The 14900-nt window shown below is 36.7% G+C and overlaps 1 protein-coding gene across 7 annotated transcripts in view; it reads right to left on the minus strand.

Annotated features, from left to right (window-relative positions):
• LOC310892987 (uncharacterized protein) overlaps positions 1-14900 on the minus strand; it is a 592327-nt gene that overhangs the window by 276330 nt on the left and 301097 nt on the right. The window contains exon 4 of one of the 7 annotated variants that reach the window (XR_014578614.1): positions 5135-13883. The exons of the other annotated variants lie outside the window; for them this stretch is intronic. The gene's annotated coding sequence lies outside the window, so the exon portion shown is untranslated. Of the gene's footprint in view, positions 1-5134; positions 13884-14900 lie in introns of those variants that run through there. 7 annotated transcript variants of the gene reach the window in all.

A 14900-nucleotide genomic window follows, 5' to 3' on the forward strand; every position in this document is an offset into this window, starting at 1 on the left:
TATTTTATATTCCCATAGTTTAACTGAAAATCTACTTACCTTTCCAATAGTCTTGAAAAAGTTTCTTTTTCTTCACTGATTAACATACATAAAAAGCCCCGGCCCTGTGTCTTTAGTCTTCCAGTTTCCCCACCTCCCATAAGTCTAATCTGTGTCTTTCCTTCAGCTGAAAGCTCTTTGGCAAGAAAAGAGCTTGTCTTCCGCAAATATATTCTGATGCTTAATAAACACTTTTTTCCCCTTTACTATAGCTGTTGGTAAACACAGTGCACAACTAAAAAAATTACATTGTTTGTAAGTTTTTCATTAACTAAATTTTAAGACTTGCAAAACCAGGTTTAATCTTGTTTAAATGTAGTGTGCTTAAGCATGGTTAAACTGCAATCACACAAGACTAGATGATTCATTAAGGTAAGAAAAAAAATATGGAGGGAAGGGGATGGCTCACTATGAATTCTCTCTTTTTCCTATTAAGAATACTTCCAATACCTTATAAACACCTACATTTTCACAGAAGTCAGGAAAATAGAAAGCAATCCCTATTGAACATAAAGCCCAAGTCAGATTTCTACTAAACAGGACAGTTAGTTTAAAAGAAAGCAAAGTAACAACCTAAGTCTCAATTTTATGCACAGAACAAGTATTCTTGAATAAAACTTCCAACATCCTATCAACAAAAATTGGCAGCTCCACCATCCCTTTGTGGTGAGGGCCTTGAGCTAACCTATAATTAATACAAATCTGATACATTCCTAATGCTTTTTCCACATGCATCATTCATTCCTTATCATTTATTACTTGCCCCCTTAGGATCATTGAGGTTCAGCCCCATGCCCTAGCCCTGCTGCACGCCAGGAACCGACTCTGACTAGCAGTTATCACTGCAGTGTGTTATATTCCTCAGCATAGTCCACTCTTAGCTGGCCCGGGCACTCTCCTAACCTTTAGAGGTCTCAGAGAGCAGCACCAGAGCCCTGGACACAAAAGACAGGGTGAAGTCCATGCTAAATTTTCCTCAAGTGCAAAGGAGTTGAACACCTCTGCATTTATCACTACCATAGGAGAAGAAAGACATAAATGCACAAAAAGTAAATGCTCTTGGCATGTTTGCAAAGACATAAAAGCTGGCATATATAAATGAAAAACAAATAAACAAAAACCAACCAACACGTATATTAAAGCCACTTACCAATGAGAGTCACCTTTCCTCCCCTCCAGTATTTTACTGATAAGCTGATGCAGACAATTCAAAAACTGGGCTGGAGACCCAATGCTATAATGTCCAACACCTTTAGGATACATACACAGTTGTTAAGCTGGATATCAATCCTTCCCTTTACATTCCAAAACAATTGGGGAAGACTATTTCCTAGCAAGGCTCTCATTTCCCATTCTTACAAATTTTCTATGCCAAAAACCACCAAGAAATAATTTTAACTACTCGCAGATGTCTCTGTTTAATGTCTGATTCAAATTCTGGTCAGTTCCAGGTGATATGAGCATTTCCAAAACAGGATGACAAAGTCAATAGTCGAGAGATCTAATGAAAAATCTACGCCTGACCCTTCCATCTATTGACTTTATCCTACTGCTTTGGAAATGCTACTATTCCTTGAGTATGCCCCGTGACAGTCATCACCTTCTCAGGCAGTAATCAAAGGCTGCCAGTTTCTCCTACAGTACCTGGAGTACATATTCACATTGTTCCAGAGACATTTTAGTACCATTATTTGTAAACATTTTTTAACAAATTTGCAAAGTGGCAAATGGAAATGAATAATTAGTATGTTACACAAAGCAACTCCATGGCAAAAAGAAAACGCATACAGTCTTTCCTCTGCTCCTGTTTCAAGTGATCTTAGCGTCTGCCTACACACTGCAGGAAAGTAATGTCTTCTGACTTCTGCATGCCCCTCAGGACATCTATCGTGCTACAGACAAGAGGTGTTTTTTTCTGGTAAGCATTTTCAGTGTCAAATCACTGATTCAAGCAGACAGTTGATATTGCAGTACTTTAAAAACACACTTTTTTTCTATCACTATAAAAATGCATTTATTAGTGATTATTAATATTCATTATGGTACATTACAGACTATTAGCATTTTAGACCATTGCTATTAGCAACAACACATTCTCTCTGTTTTGTTCATCTCTATTACTACTGTTGCAGTTTCAGAACTAGATGGGGCCTTTAAACATTCCACTGAGGAAAAGGTGATGCATAAACTGTGCTACTGCAGAAGCACCCCTCAGAGGACCTATCACTCAGGAAATGGTCACGTTCCCCCTTTAAAAACTGTTAGAAGCAGGAGAGCCGACCAAGGCAGCAGCAATGAAAGCAGCTTCCTTGGCCCCAAACTTCTCTGTCCCCACAAGTTTGGAATTGGGGCTGACATGTAGAAGGGCAAAGGGTACTGCTTTCTTCTCCTTTAAGTCTCTCTCTGGATACTTGTTTGTAAGCATCCCACCCACAGAGCAAGATTTAATTACATTTTATGTGGCTGTTCAGATTCAAGGAAGAAACCTTGCTTCTCCATCTAACCTGCATGGCTGAGCTAGGCCCAAGACACTTCATCTCTAGGTTAACTAGTTATTATTATGAAGAAGAACTTACAACATTCCCCTTTCCAGAGTGAATACTGGCAGCTTGAACTGTACCATGAGACTTATTTGTACAGAGCCTAGTATAACACTACAACAGTGACTCACATCTTCTGGGAGCTATCCTGGTAAATAACGGAGAGGTAGTATCAGACAAAGGAGTGCAGTTTATACATACAGACTATATTCTGCTCCAGTGCATGGCTACATTACTTTAAATATAAACCAGTTTTCTTCATGCAGTTTACAGATCACATCTAAAATAGAATCCCATGTCACCTCTAAAAGAAATTCCTAGATGCTTTTCTGAATCTCTCAAAAACAAATACATATGTAATTTTGAAATAGCCACAATTCCAGAACAGAAAAGTGAACACATTCCAAAATTAGACTTGCTCTACCCCACAGCATCAATAAAAGTGAACAGCGCACAAGATACCTTGCCATACTTTACCATTCCAGCTGCATGGTCCAAAACTTTTCACAAACACGACTTTTTCAAAAGTTCTTGGCATTATGTGAGCTTAATAAGTAATGTAAATTAGGTAGGCAGGTGACCTTGAGCCTAATTCCGCTGAGAAAAGCTGTAGCAGTGGTATATAGGAAGAAAAGCTGTTCTCAGTCTATGCAAAGGAACAAATAATTTCCAAGAAAATGTGGTATTTGGAGCTGCTGTGAATGGGGCCAGCTGTGACTGATCCATTAGGATCTATCTAATCCAGTAGCTAATAAGTAATGACAAGAATTCACAGAAATAACAAAAAAACTTATCTTCATTAAAAGCAAATGATCTGTGGAAGCCAAGGGATTAATCAACAGGACTGATTCCCAAGTAACAGTCACTAGCATTCAAATGTGCACTCTCCCTCAGATTTCTACCCATTTGAGTTTCTGATAAATAAATTTCTGACCCTAAATGATATGTCTAACTCCTGCATTGGCCAGAGGTTTCACAACACTCTCCTGAATTTTCACAACATTCTTCTCGAAAGATCGAGTTCCTTTAAAAAAAATATATATCTAAACATAAACTGGAGCATGGTTCTGAAAAAGGTTTAGTTGTTGGGCTCAGAGCACCCTACACATTTTCTGATGTTACAAGGAAAAGAAGTGACTTTTTACATGACCCCTTCAGCAGTTCTTCCTTCAAGCAGCAAGAATCATCAGCAGCATTATTAGGAAGTCATAAGACAACAGAGCAACCTCACAAACCATATCAAGTACTTTTCATTCCAGCCCACAATTTCAGGACCAACTTCAATCCAAAATGCATTTTATTGTAGCTATGTCTCAGACCATTTAGACAGCACTGTCTAAAGATATTTCTTGTTTGATCTTCTTGGTTAGTGATATGGGATCAGACCCATATATACCTTGGGGTAAGGTATATAACAACTGGGCTAACAGCAGCCAAGGACTATGTTTCAGAGCTTTCTGTGGTATTTCATGGGTTTTAACCGAATTCTCTTAATCAATGGAGTTACAGAAAGTTGGTGTTTTCCATCTGACTATCAGTTCTCTTGGACAGATCCTACTTGCAGTATGGTTGCAGTATTGATGATACATCACACACATGTATCATGATATCCCAACAATGGTCACTTAAATCATTATTAGGTCTCTCAGAAAATTATTTCTGAGTGAGGCATTGACATTTCCTTGTTAAAGCCTCTCACCCTTAGGGGAGTTTCTATCACCAAAGCTATTAACAGTGATCTGGATCTAAATACTGTACTGTATTATCCGCATCCAGATGGCATAAAAATGGAAATTTCTGTAAGATTCAGTCCTGACCTTTGGTTGAAAACCATTCTTTCCCTAGTTACTGCCTGAGGTAGTCTGAGGTGTTTCTTTTCAAGCATAAAAGCAAAATGATGATTTATGATTAGCATAAGAGAAAAATAGCTTGCCCAGAAGTTTATGACAGGATAAGTCTATTTCTATGCCATTATTCTAATAAATCACGATGTTGCTACCTACTCATCCTTTCATGGCTAACACATCTGGTTGTTATTCTTGCAGTGGTGTTTCATCCTCCTTCACTCCCTTTTTCCTTATACATATACATATATATACACAGTGTGTGTAATATATATTTTACATGAATCATTATACATATTCTACAGTTCTAAAATACATGTGCAGTAGTAAAGGTAACCCCTTTTTGGTTAAAAATATTTCATCTTTGATTTAGAAATAAAGTTTCTGTTGCATACTTAGTACAGTTTACTAGAAAGATAAAACTCATCCTTCTTTAAAATGACAGCACAAAGTGTCACTTCATTAAGACTCCAGTATCTATTTCTGAGGGATAACCAGTAGCAAGGGTTTTACACCAGTTCTCTGCACAGGGTGAAAATGGTGAGGACCTCTTATGAGTGCAGGTATGCCTCTCCTGTAGCAACCCCCCCCCCCCCCCATCTTGCTGTCTCAGGCCGTGCTTTAATTACCCTCATGGGCCAAGCTGCAAGTGAATTTGGCTTAAAGAAGTGACTAAGAGAATATAAATACAAATAAGGTTGCATTCTTTTGTTAAGTGGAGCCATCTGTTGCCACATCTAGAAAAATACGTGTTTGTATGACAGCCTGTTGATCAATGTTTTAAAATGTAGTCTCATCCACTTCTTTTGGTGACATGTAATACTATAGATAATTTAAATATTATAGATCATTTATAATATATAAATATTATAGATCATGTTAATATATCCATTTTGGGGGTTGGAGTCTGAGGGGGGAGAGGAGTGCCCTTGCACATTGCTGTTCATCATGACCTTCTTCTGGCTCTGATTGGAAGTCCTAAAAGTCTTTTCAAGAGTTCCAAGAGCAGTAATCCAGTACAAATTAGGGTACAAAATTCTATTACATTATAAGGAAAACTCCTACTGAATATGCTCAATAGTTTTCCTTGCAGAAAGTTTACAGGGCCAGTGTTAGATGAAGTTGCCACTGTTGTGAGTATATTCAAATTATATGTAAGCCATTAACCATATCTGCAGACACCATCCAGGACTTAGTATGTGCCACTGGACACTGATCTTGATAAGTACAAAATTTCTAACAATTTCAATGCATTTCCTGGGTAAGCTAAGCATCTGAATTCTGCAAATTAACTTTAGCAATCGAAATAACAAAGCATATGCAAAAACTACAGAGGTTTTTTTTTTTAATTAAATATTTAGTTTTGCCTTGTTTGGTGAAATATGTAAGCATTAATATTTTATTGAGTTCACTGACCTGAAGATAGAGATCACATAACTAAAGAAAAGTAACATGTTTTGGTTACCTCAAGTACCTTGCACAAGTAACAGTATATGAAGTCTTAATAACACCCACTGTATGATGAAATCACTTTTCTTTTGCAGCCATTACAAGCCTCCATTTAATAAAGGAAATCCAAATGTATAAATATATGGCCTGTTATATATAAACTACTTTCACTGTATGATAATTCATGTTTGTTTTTATTCATTTAGATCCTAGCCACTTATAACTCGGTGGTTTTCTCACTAGTGGATTTTCCCAAACATCCTTTTCTATTTAGAATGTGATTATCTAGAAATAAAAACAAAGTTTTGATTAATCACTGTAGATAAAAGAAACAAATTCAAATGTAACTTGTTTTCTGACATCCCCTTACTTTATTGAAGAGATGCATGAAAATTCAATTAAACGTATTTAGGCCATTTATCTTGTTAATGCAATTCTCAGAGATCATCTGGTATATGTGATAATATATAATCAATACAGCCTGCAAGAGCCAGTTGAAGGTCTGTAAAACACAAACCAGGAGGTCACAGGGGTACATAAGTGTTCATTTGATTTGGTTTAGCTTTTAATGATGTACATCAGGACATCAGCACAGAGCTATCTTGAAGTCAGCTTCGTCGGAAGATATTTTCGGAGCTCAGAAAATAACACGTATGACTTACATTAGATGCAGGGGTTCACACGTTTAAATAAAATTTTGATTAATTATAAAGTTGGATAAGAAATTGAGACAAGCCATATCCTTACTAGGAACAATGTATAACATTTAATACACATTTGTTCAAAAACCAAGATAGAATAGTTCGAAAGGACTGAAAGGAATTCTTGTCTCCCTTTTTTTTTTATTTTTTTTTTGAACCAGGGAAGACAGCATTAAGAGCGCTTAAACCAACTCTTTTATAGGAAGAGTTAATAACAAATCTGGAGGTTTACTGTCAAACTCAAGACTATAGTAACTGCTAAGTGATTCTTGCAAGAGCTATGTGTAGACCTCCTCAGAAGGTCTACAGCTTTACAACGGACTATTTAGCTGGCCTTTTTAAACACATCAGCCTTGTTCCCTTCCTTTTCTTACATTTATTTTCATGGTACCGTTTTAGCACTCTCACCCTACCCCACTGCTCAAAAAAAAAAAAAAAGTGCCTCTTGTGAACCCAAATTTTTGATCAAACAACTTTGTCAGAAAGGAAATACCTGCTAGATTTAAGTCTGAATGATGCCTTCTGCTGAACCATATTGAATGAAGACATTTGCCAAAAGGGTGGAGTAGACTTATGTAGTGTCAAGCTCATTAATGGTGGAGTAGCACTGAAGATGGATATCATCATGTTCAACCTTGTATTAGCAGCATCCATTATTCAATAAATTATTAAATTGACAGACGGCAACAATGGGCGTATGTCCTCATTTAATTAATTAATGAGAAGGAACTCAACTTATGGTCATCTTATGCCTATAGATTTAATAATTTATAGAATAATAATTTATTGATTCCCCACTATTTCTACAGGAGATAGAATTCTATTTCAATAATCATCCATTCTTGTCGGAAGCTGTTATTACCAGGCACTCTGGTGGCTACACACACACTAATTGCAAGATGGACTAATCCTTCTGAAACTTCATTCTAAATTCTGGGACTAGAGCACATTTAAAAAAAAAAAAAAGGAAAAAAAAGAAAAAAAAAAAGACTAATACTGAAATAGCCCTAAAGCAGCACAGTCACAAAATTGACCTCTGAAGAAATGAATGGATGAAGGGAGTAAACGGTGTTATGTTTCATTAGTTTGAACAGAACTCATTTGGCTCTTGTTGATTAATTGAGCTTTTCTAATTGAAAAAAGTGCAGATTTTTAAAAAATATATTTTTGATAGGCATTATAGAAAGTGGAATAAAAGCTTTTTCTAATTAAAAATTTTCTTTTTACATTAAATCCTGTGGCTTACATTGCAATATATTTTGATATAGCATCAAATACGCAAATTGGGAAATATTCAGTGCAATTATTCATATATAATAGCCATTTTCCTTCTCCTGAATTTTATTATTCAAGTAATGATAAGTTCTCTGAAGACAAATGACATTTCTTCCATCTTTCACTTTACTGAGAAATCTGAAAAAGCTAGCTCTAATTTATGATGTTTTTGATTTAATTATACACTTTGGCTGAACTAGTTTAGGGTGTATAAAATGATAAGATATAGCAGGTTGCCTGTTACAAGGTACTTGTATGAATCCGTAGATACAAGATGGGCTGCTGGAGAAGTGAATGCAAAAGTTGGTTTTCTGTCCAAAGCAACAGTACATCCAGAAATCACATTCATGCATGTCTCTGAAATGCAGTTTCCTCATTTAAATATATTTAAAAAAAAATAGTTTCTCCAAAGAACAAAGGAAGTATGAATCAGTGACAAGTGATATTTGAGGGACAGGTATAGGACTAAAAAAGGAAGAGAAGCATAGTGTGGTTAAGAAGACTGAACAAGACATTTTAGTTTACACTGACCCTCCCCTGTTATTACTTGTGAGGTGGTTAATGAAAACTTTGGTGAATTTTATAATGAACTTAGGTCTGGCCTAAATAATTACATGTGTAACAATTGCACATCAGTTAAAAAGCAATCAACAATAGAAAAAGGAGCCTTATTATGTTTTTCTTCACTCTAACTGATTTCTGCACAACAAATGTTGCTATAGCTGAAGTAAAAACTACAGAAAACCACAAATAGAGCAGCTAAAAGCTCCAGCAGAACCGAAACTCTGCAGAAGCATGGAAGGCAAGTGAAAAGGATTTAAACAGTGCTTCTCTCTTGGTCTGCAAGCAGTGGGTGAAAATAGAAAAGAGAGTTGTTTTATTTCTGACAATAGTTGACTCTGAGGCACTTGATGATTTTAATAGTTTTCAGTTAACTCAGCAGAAGAAACTGCATTGAAACTGTAACACAGAAATTTGAAGAGAACTGCATTCCGTATAAATGGAAAGGTGAGAGATGTTTTTAAATGGAAAACGCAAAAGGTACAGAAGCCTATTTTGTCATTTTGCAAGTGTTAACTAAGTTCTTTTTAAGAAACTTAGTTGCTGTTGGGATGGATGTAGGATAAAGCGCTCAAATATGTTGGAAGACCCGGAATTAGTTTTGGCGCAGCCAACTGAAATTAGCTTTGTAATAGCAGTCATTTAAAGCAAACTGAAATTTCTGTATTGGTTTAGTCACAATGCTCTGACACAATGTTTTGACACTGTCACAGTGATGGAGAACTCAAAATAGTACAGAAAAACATCCTAAAGAGGAAAGACATGGAGAGCACAAAGTTAGATTTGGACAAAAAAAAAAAAAAAAAAAAAAACCTTCCTTCCAGCAGCCTATGAATGGCAATCAGTGGCAATTAGCAGAAACCAAGACAACAGTACACATTTAGAAAAAAACACAGCAACCACAATAAATATGAAAACTTTTAAACTGTTTTGATAATTATCAAGTATGCAAATACTGGACCAAGTGGACAAGATAACCAGAGATTTTCACAAGAGCTGTTCATGGGAGCAAAGACAGTGGCTCAGTGGAAAATGAATACTGAATCTCAATACTGAATCTGTTAGTTGTAAATCAAGAAGGCTTTGCAATATAATTAATGTGGCAAAAGAAACAGTGTTTGGAAAAGCTACAGGTAGGAAGGAATAAGCATGTGAAAAACAGAGATGAGATGATCTTACCTCCACAAGTTAGTAGGAGGATGAAACAAAAGTGCATATAAGAAGCACCATCCCACCCCCCTAGGAAAAAAACAAAACAAAACAAAAACAGAAGTGAACATATCCAACATTTGTTTAAACTGCAGTATGTCTTTCATTTCATGAGGAGGCTTAAGCATTGTAGGAGAGGTTAGCTAAAGCCCCTGAGAGCTTAAAGGTTTTATTCTCCATAACAGGGAGGCCCTCTGCAGAACATAGGGCAGAGAGGGAAGTGCTGAGATTTCCATGTCTCCAGGAGAATTCGTTTTTATCAAAAGCCCCAAATAAGGAGAAGTAACTGAAGATTTGACCAAACAAAACAAACAAACAAAAAAAGCAACAACAACAACAACCCACAACAACAAAACAAATACTGTTTCCCATGGTGTTGCCTAAAAAGTTTAAAAGGATATGTCATGAAGCTGCAATAATTTTTGTTAAGTAAAAGACCACTAATGCTGGTAGCACAGAAATAAACAAACAAAAACTGAAGAAAAACGGAACAGAAGTAGGTGCAGATCTGTTACTGGTCTTGACTGAGAAAAAAAAAAATCCCCGTGTTACTCCCAACTCCTCTATCTCCACAGCAGAAACAAACAAACAAACCCAACAAAAACAAGCAAACAAACAAACAACACAGGATTTCCCTGGAGTAATATATCCCTCTCTGGGGGAGAGGGATATCTGTATGTTACAGATTAAAAAAAAAAGTGCATCTCGGATCCACTTTCACTCTTAACATTATAACTATCTCCATAATATCTGCTATTTAATGGGCAGAAATTTAAGCAGAATGAAGCTTTAGACGTGTCACCACAGCTATCCACTATTAACAATCTGAAGTATTGACAAAAAACAGTTTCAAAAGGTATGACATTTTTGCAAAGGCTGCAGTGGCAAACTCTAACACATATTTAGGTCACACAATTACAGAACAATAATAAAGTGTGAGTTGGCCTCTGCTGACATTCTCTTCCCCAAGACCACTTGTGTTGTTAGATGTTCACATCACAGTCCCTAAAGATAAGAAGCAGAATATACCCAGAAAAATCCCAGTTGGATTTGGGGTCCCAGAAATGGCCAAAGCTTCTTCAGCAACATTGTACAGAATGAAGGACAGAAACACAAAAGAAGAAAGGTTCAGGATGCTGTGAGATTTTCATCCCAGTTCTATGATAGCAAAAAGACATTTTTCCAAATTCCAAAGAGACAGAAGAAAATAGGCACAGAACTGACTGTCCTTGGCAAACAGCAATCACAGGAAGTTGGATCAGCTAAACCCCAAGACACAGCACACCCAAAGAGAACAGTCTTCATGTTTCCTGACAATACCGTGGGTTGTACTCTAAGACAGACCCACAAGCCTGCAAAAGCACACAGAATCTCCGAAATTAATAAAATTTCATCACAAATTTGATGAATACAGAGATTACAAGCATTAGAAATTCTGTATCGTGTTTGGCTGGGAAAAGAAAATTTATATTTTCAGGAATATGGTAGTTAGACTAAGTGATTAGTCCTAATGACTTCAAATCAACTTAAAGTAAAACTGAAATAATTTCTGGCGCAAGAATAGAAAAAAAGCCTATCAAAAAACTTTATATGTGCACAGCATCATATATTCTCAAGCAGCAGAATAACAGCACCAAATTTTATTTTCTTTTAAGGTCTCACTCCTTTTAACAGCTGTAAATATACATACTAATTGCTAGAGGTTATTATTTTGTCTTATTATTCCTATTTCTGTTGTTTTTTCTCCGAGTGTCCATATCATTATTGGACACACAAACTAAGAGTTTTTTTAAGGAAAGAGAAACATGTTCAGAACTGTTTAAAGGGCATTTAAATCAGGCTTAAGTGTATAATATTCTAATACTTAACAAATTAAAACCTTGTTACTTAAAGCTGTTAGCACTAACATGAAATAAACATACAGAAGTTATGAAGTATTCAGCCATTTTTTTTAATAATAATTTAAGAAGCAAATTAATTAACTTTCCTTGTAAGTAGTGGTGTACATCTTGTATTATTAAGTATGCAATTACTGTGTAATGCGGCACAGCTGTAAAATATTTAAACTGTTTTTCCACTAATTTTAGTTTGGCAAAACTGCAAGATTTCTAATTCTAGCATTGTTAACATGATGGTGTAATTCTCCAACAGACACTTGGAAAAGATCCTCATACAATTATCAGAAAGTTTTCTTCTCTTCATGAAAAGAAGGGCAAAATTTCCCAAAGTGCCTCTACTAGTTAGGAGTATGAATCTACTTTGAAAGACAGGTTAGCTGCCAGTAAACTTAAGGTTGCACAGAAGACTTGTCAGAAGCTTGTTTCATGTCCAACATTTGGTTAACGTCTCCTCTCAAAGTCCTTGCCCATGCCCAGTTGTTTTAGCAGTCAGCCCCTTCTGCATGTCATAGGTAATTGTTTCTCTGGCAGATAAATCAGAAAAGAGCATGCACACAAGCCTCAGCTACTCCCGTAGCCATCTGAGCACCAACCCTACTTTCAGTCTTGGTTTAAGCCAAGAAGCAATTGAACAAAGCAGCATACGCTCCTTGCAGTAACTACATGGGACACTGACCTTCAGCAGAGAGGTGTGACTAGCCATAAACAGACATAGCCAGGTTTACCCTACATTTCTGCACTGCTTTCACCACACCTTGACCATTTTACTGGCAGAAGAGCACCAACAGATATTCTTAGTGTGGATTTCAGTTTAGTGGCCAGCCCAAGTATCCAAGTGTCATTTTCCCCAGTAAAACAAAATAAGTTGCCCAATTTTGCCAGTGTAAGGTTATCTATATAACATTATTTTATCTTGATAGTTAAAACTTTCCACTCACCCATGTATGGGTGGAAGAAGAGCGATTCTCCTCCTTCCTGCTAGCAACAGCTATTCTGTCATAACATTGCAGTGCAAAAATTGCAAAACAGGGATGAAGGGATACAATCACCATTCTGTGAATGTAAACAAGAAGTTATTGCTGAACGTCACACCTTCCTTGTATGCCCCAATATAAAGGCAAACACACAGGGTACCAGACTCTTCTCAGGTGATTTTCAATACTTAGTGACTTTCAATACCTTAGTGACTATGTACAAAGTTGGAAGACAATCTCTTCACCAGCTCCACTGAATACACTCCTAGAGCCACTTCTCCAACAAAATCTAGCAGAAGACATGGACTTCCCTTCGCTAAATGAGAAATGTTTTTAATGGGCATTTTTCAGCAGAGGTAGCAAATAACTGAAGGTTCAGTAACAATTTATTTGGATATCAATTGTTATCTCAGCATTATAATCCAGCTTTTCTGTTCGAACAAACGTGAAACAAAGACAATGCACCACTGTTTTGTACTGACTGTACAAGCACACATAACACCATACATTTCAGCCAGTGCAGATCTTTTCCATGGTTAATGATTTCTTCTACTTTTCTTACTGTGACAATACTTAAATATAGATCTAATTTTTGGCTTTCATTTTTCCTGAAACATGCCTCCCCCCCCCCCAAAAAAAAAAAAAAAATAGCAGGTGGGGGGAAAGGTAACAAATCTAATTATCTGAATTCTAGCTACATTCAGTTCCCAATCAGAGTCTAGCTCAAGAGTCAAGAGTCTAGACAGGGAAGATTTTAAAGGAACAAACATGAGTATAAACCTCAGAAAGATGTATAGTGGGGCTCACTCAGAACAAGAAGCACAAAGCTCCACAGATAACCAAGTTATCTGTGTACTAAATAATGTATTCCTGCATGAGGTGCATGGTGTGAACATGCTTCATACAGGATTACAAAAAGGAGGCAAGGGAAAAAAATACAGATTGCTCATTAGTGTCCCTTCCAGCAGCCTGAGGAACATTGATAATCTTTGAAGGGATCTGCATTTAGTCACACAACAAAATATGCAGTAGCCACCCTGCAATAACCTGAAGATGGAGGAAGACATTTGGAAGGGAGGAATGGAGCAGTGTTTCAGGAGCATAACAAAGGTGATGAGAACTGTGAAAGGGATCTGATAGACTTCCTGTAAAATACAGAACAATTCTGAGATAAGTCTCTAAGGAGAATTTAAAGCTTTTTTTTTTTTTTAGTTTCTCTCTACCTATAACATACAAAACTTGAAGAAAGAAAACTCTTCCTCATCATATTCTGGACGTGTCATGTAATCCACAGCTGTTGGTGACATCTAGCCAGGACCGGTGAAGCACTGAATTAAGCACAGAGTCTCCCCATTCACACAGCAGGTCAGCAGCACTGTCAGGCCACTCCAGGCTGAAAAGAATAAACCCACTCCAGTCATTGTAAAGACACCAATAATTTTTCTTCTTATTTATTTATTTATTTATTCAAAAATGAAGGAGAGGGGAGGGTTGGTCAAATTCCTATTCTCCCTCCCCTACAAACTGAATGTATCCTTCATTTGCTACCTACAACACAAACCACCCATATGCAGTGTAGATACGCAAGTAGGTGTAGCATGCCCTGACATGCTATTGCAAAAATGTGGAAAAGTCCTTTGCATAGAAAATCATGATTAAGGAAAATGAGTCAACTGAGAGAAGCCACCCACAGAATGGTTTAAGATAGGCATTTGATGACTGCTTAAATCTCTCTACAGATAATTATGAAGGATTAGATACAGAATTGTCATTCTGTCTGCAGGTAGACATTTCAGGCTTTGGAGACACCAGGACTTGCACACTGTATTATTACCACAGCAATATAACCATTACATTCAGATGACATATTGCTGTTACTGGGAAAAAATGATTTAGATTCAATATTACTTACAGCTATATATTCAGTCTGGAAACCAGTAAGCAATTGAGTCCTTGTTAGGGGGTTGGGGCACAAAGACTGAATAAAACTGAGATTTTGTTTAAATGTATATTTCTCAATATATGTACGTAGCCTTTGAACAAAATCTTATTTTATTTAAATGTATGTGTGTATATATACATCCATAGGCACAGACTAGCATCAAGAGCAAGTGCATGACTGAGATAAAACTAAGAAGAAATAGCTCTGAAACCTTGAAGACAGCCAGTCTTTACTCAGAGACCCTGTTCAGTTTCCACATCTATACCTTCCATTCTCCAGGCATCAGAACTCCAGTTACCTGCAGTCTCATACAAGGAAGTGAGCTGCAGCAGATGGCCACATTTCTAAATCATGATTTATCCATCAATTCCACCCCATTTCTTCCTCTACAATATCCATCTTGCCCATCCTCCAGGCTCTGTCACTTTCAAGAGATCTCAAAGTTACAAAGCAACCAAGCCAGCAAGG

Source organism: Anser anser (assembly GCF_964211835.1).
Source record: "Anser anser genome assembly, chromosome: 1".
Classification (NCBI taxonomy): Eukaryota; Metazoa; Chordata; class Aves; order Anseriformes; family Anatidae; genus Anser; species Anser anser.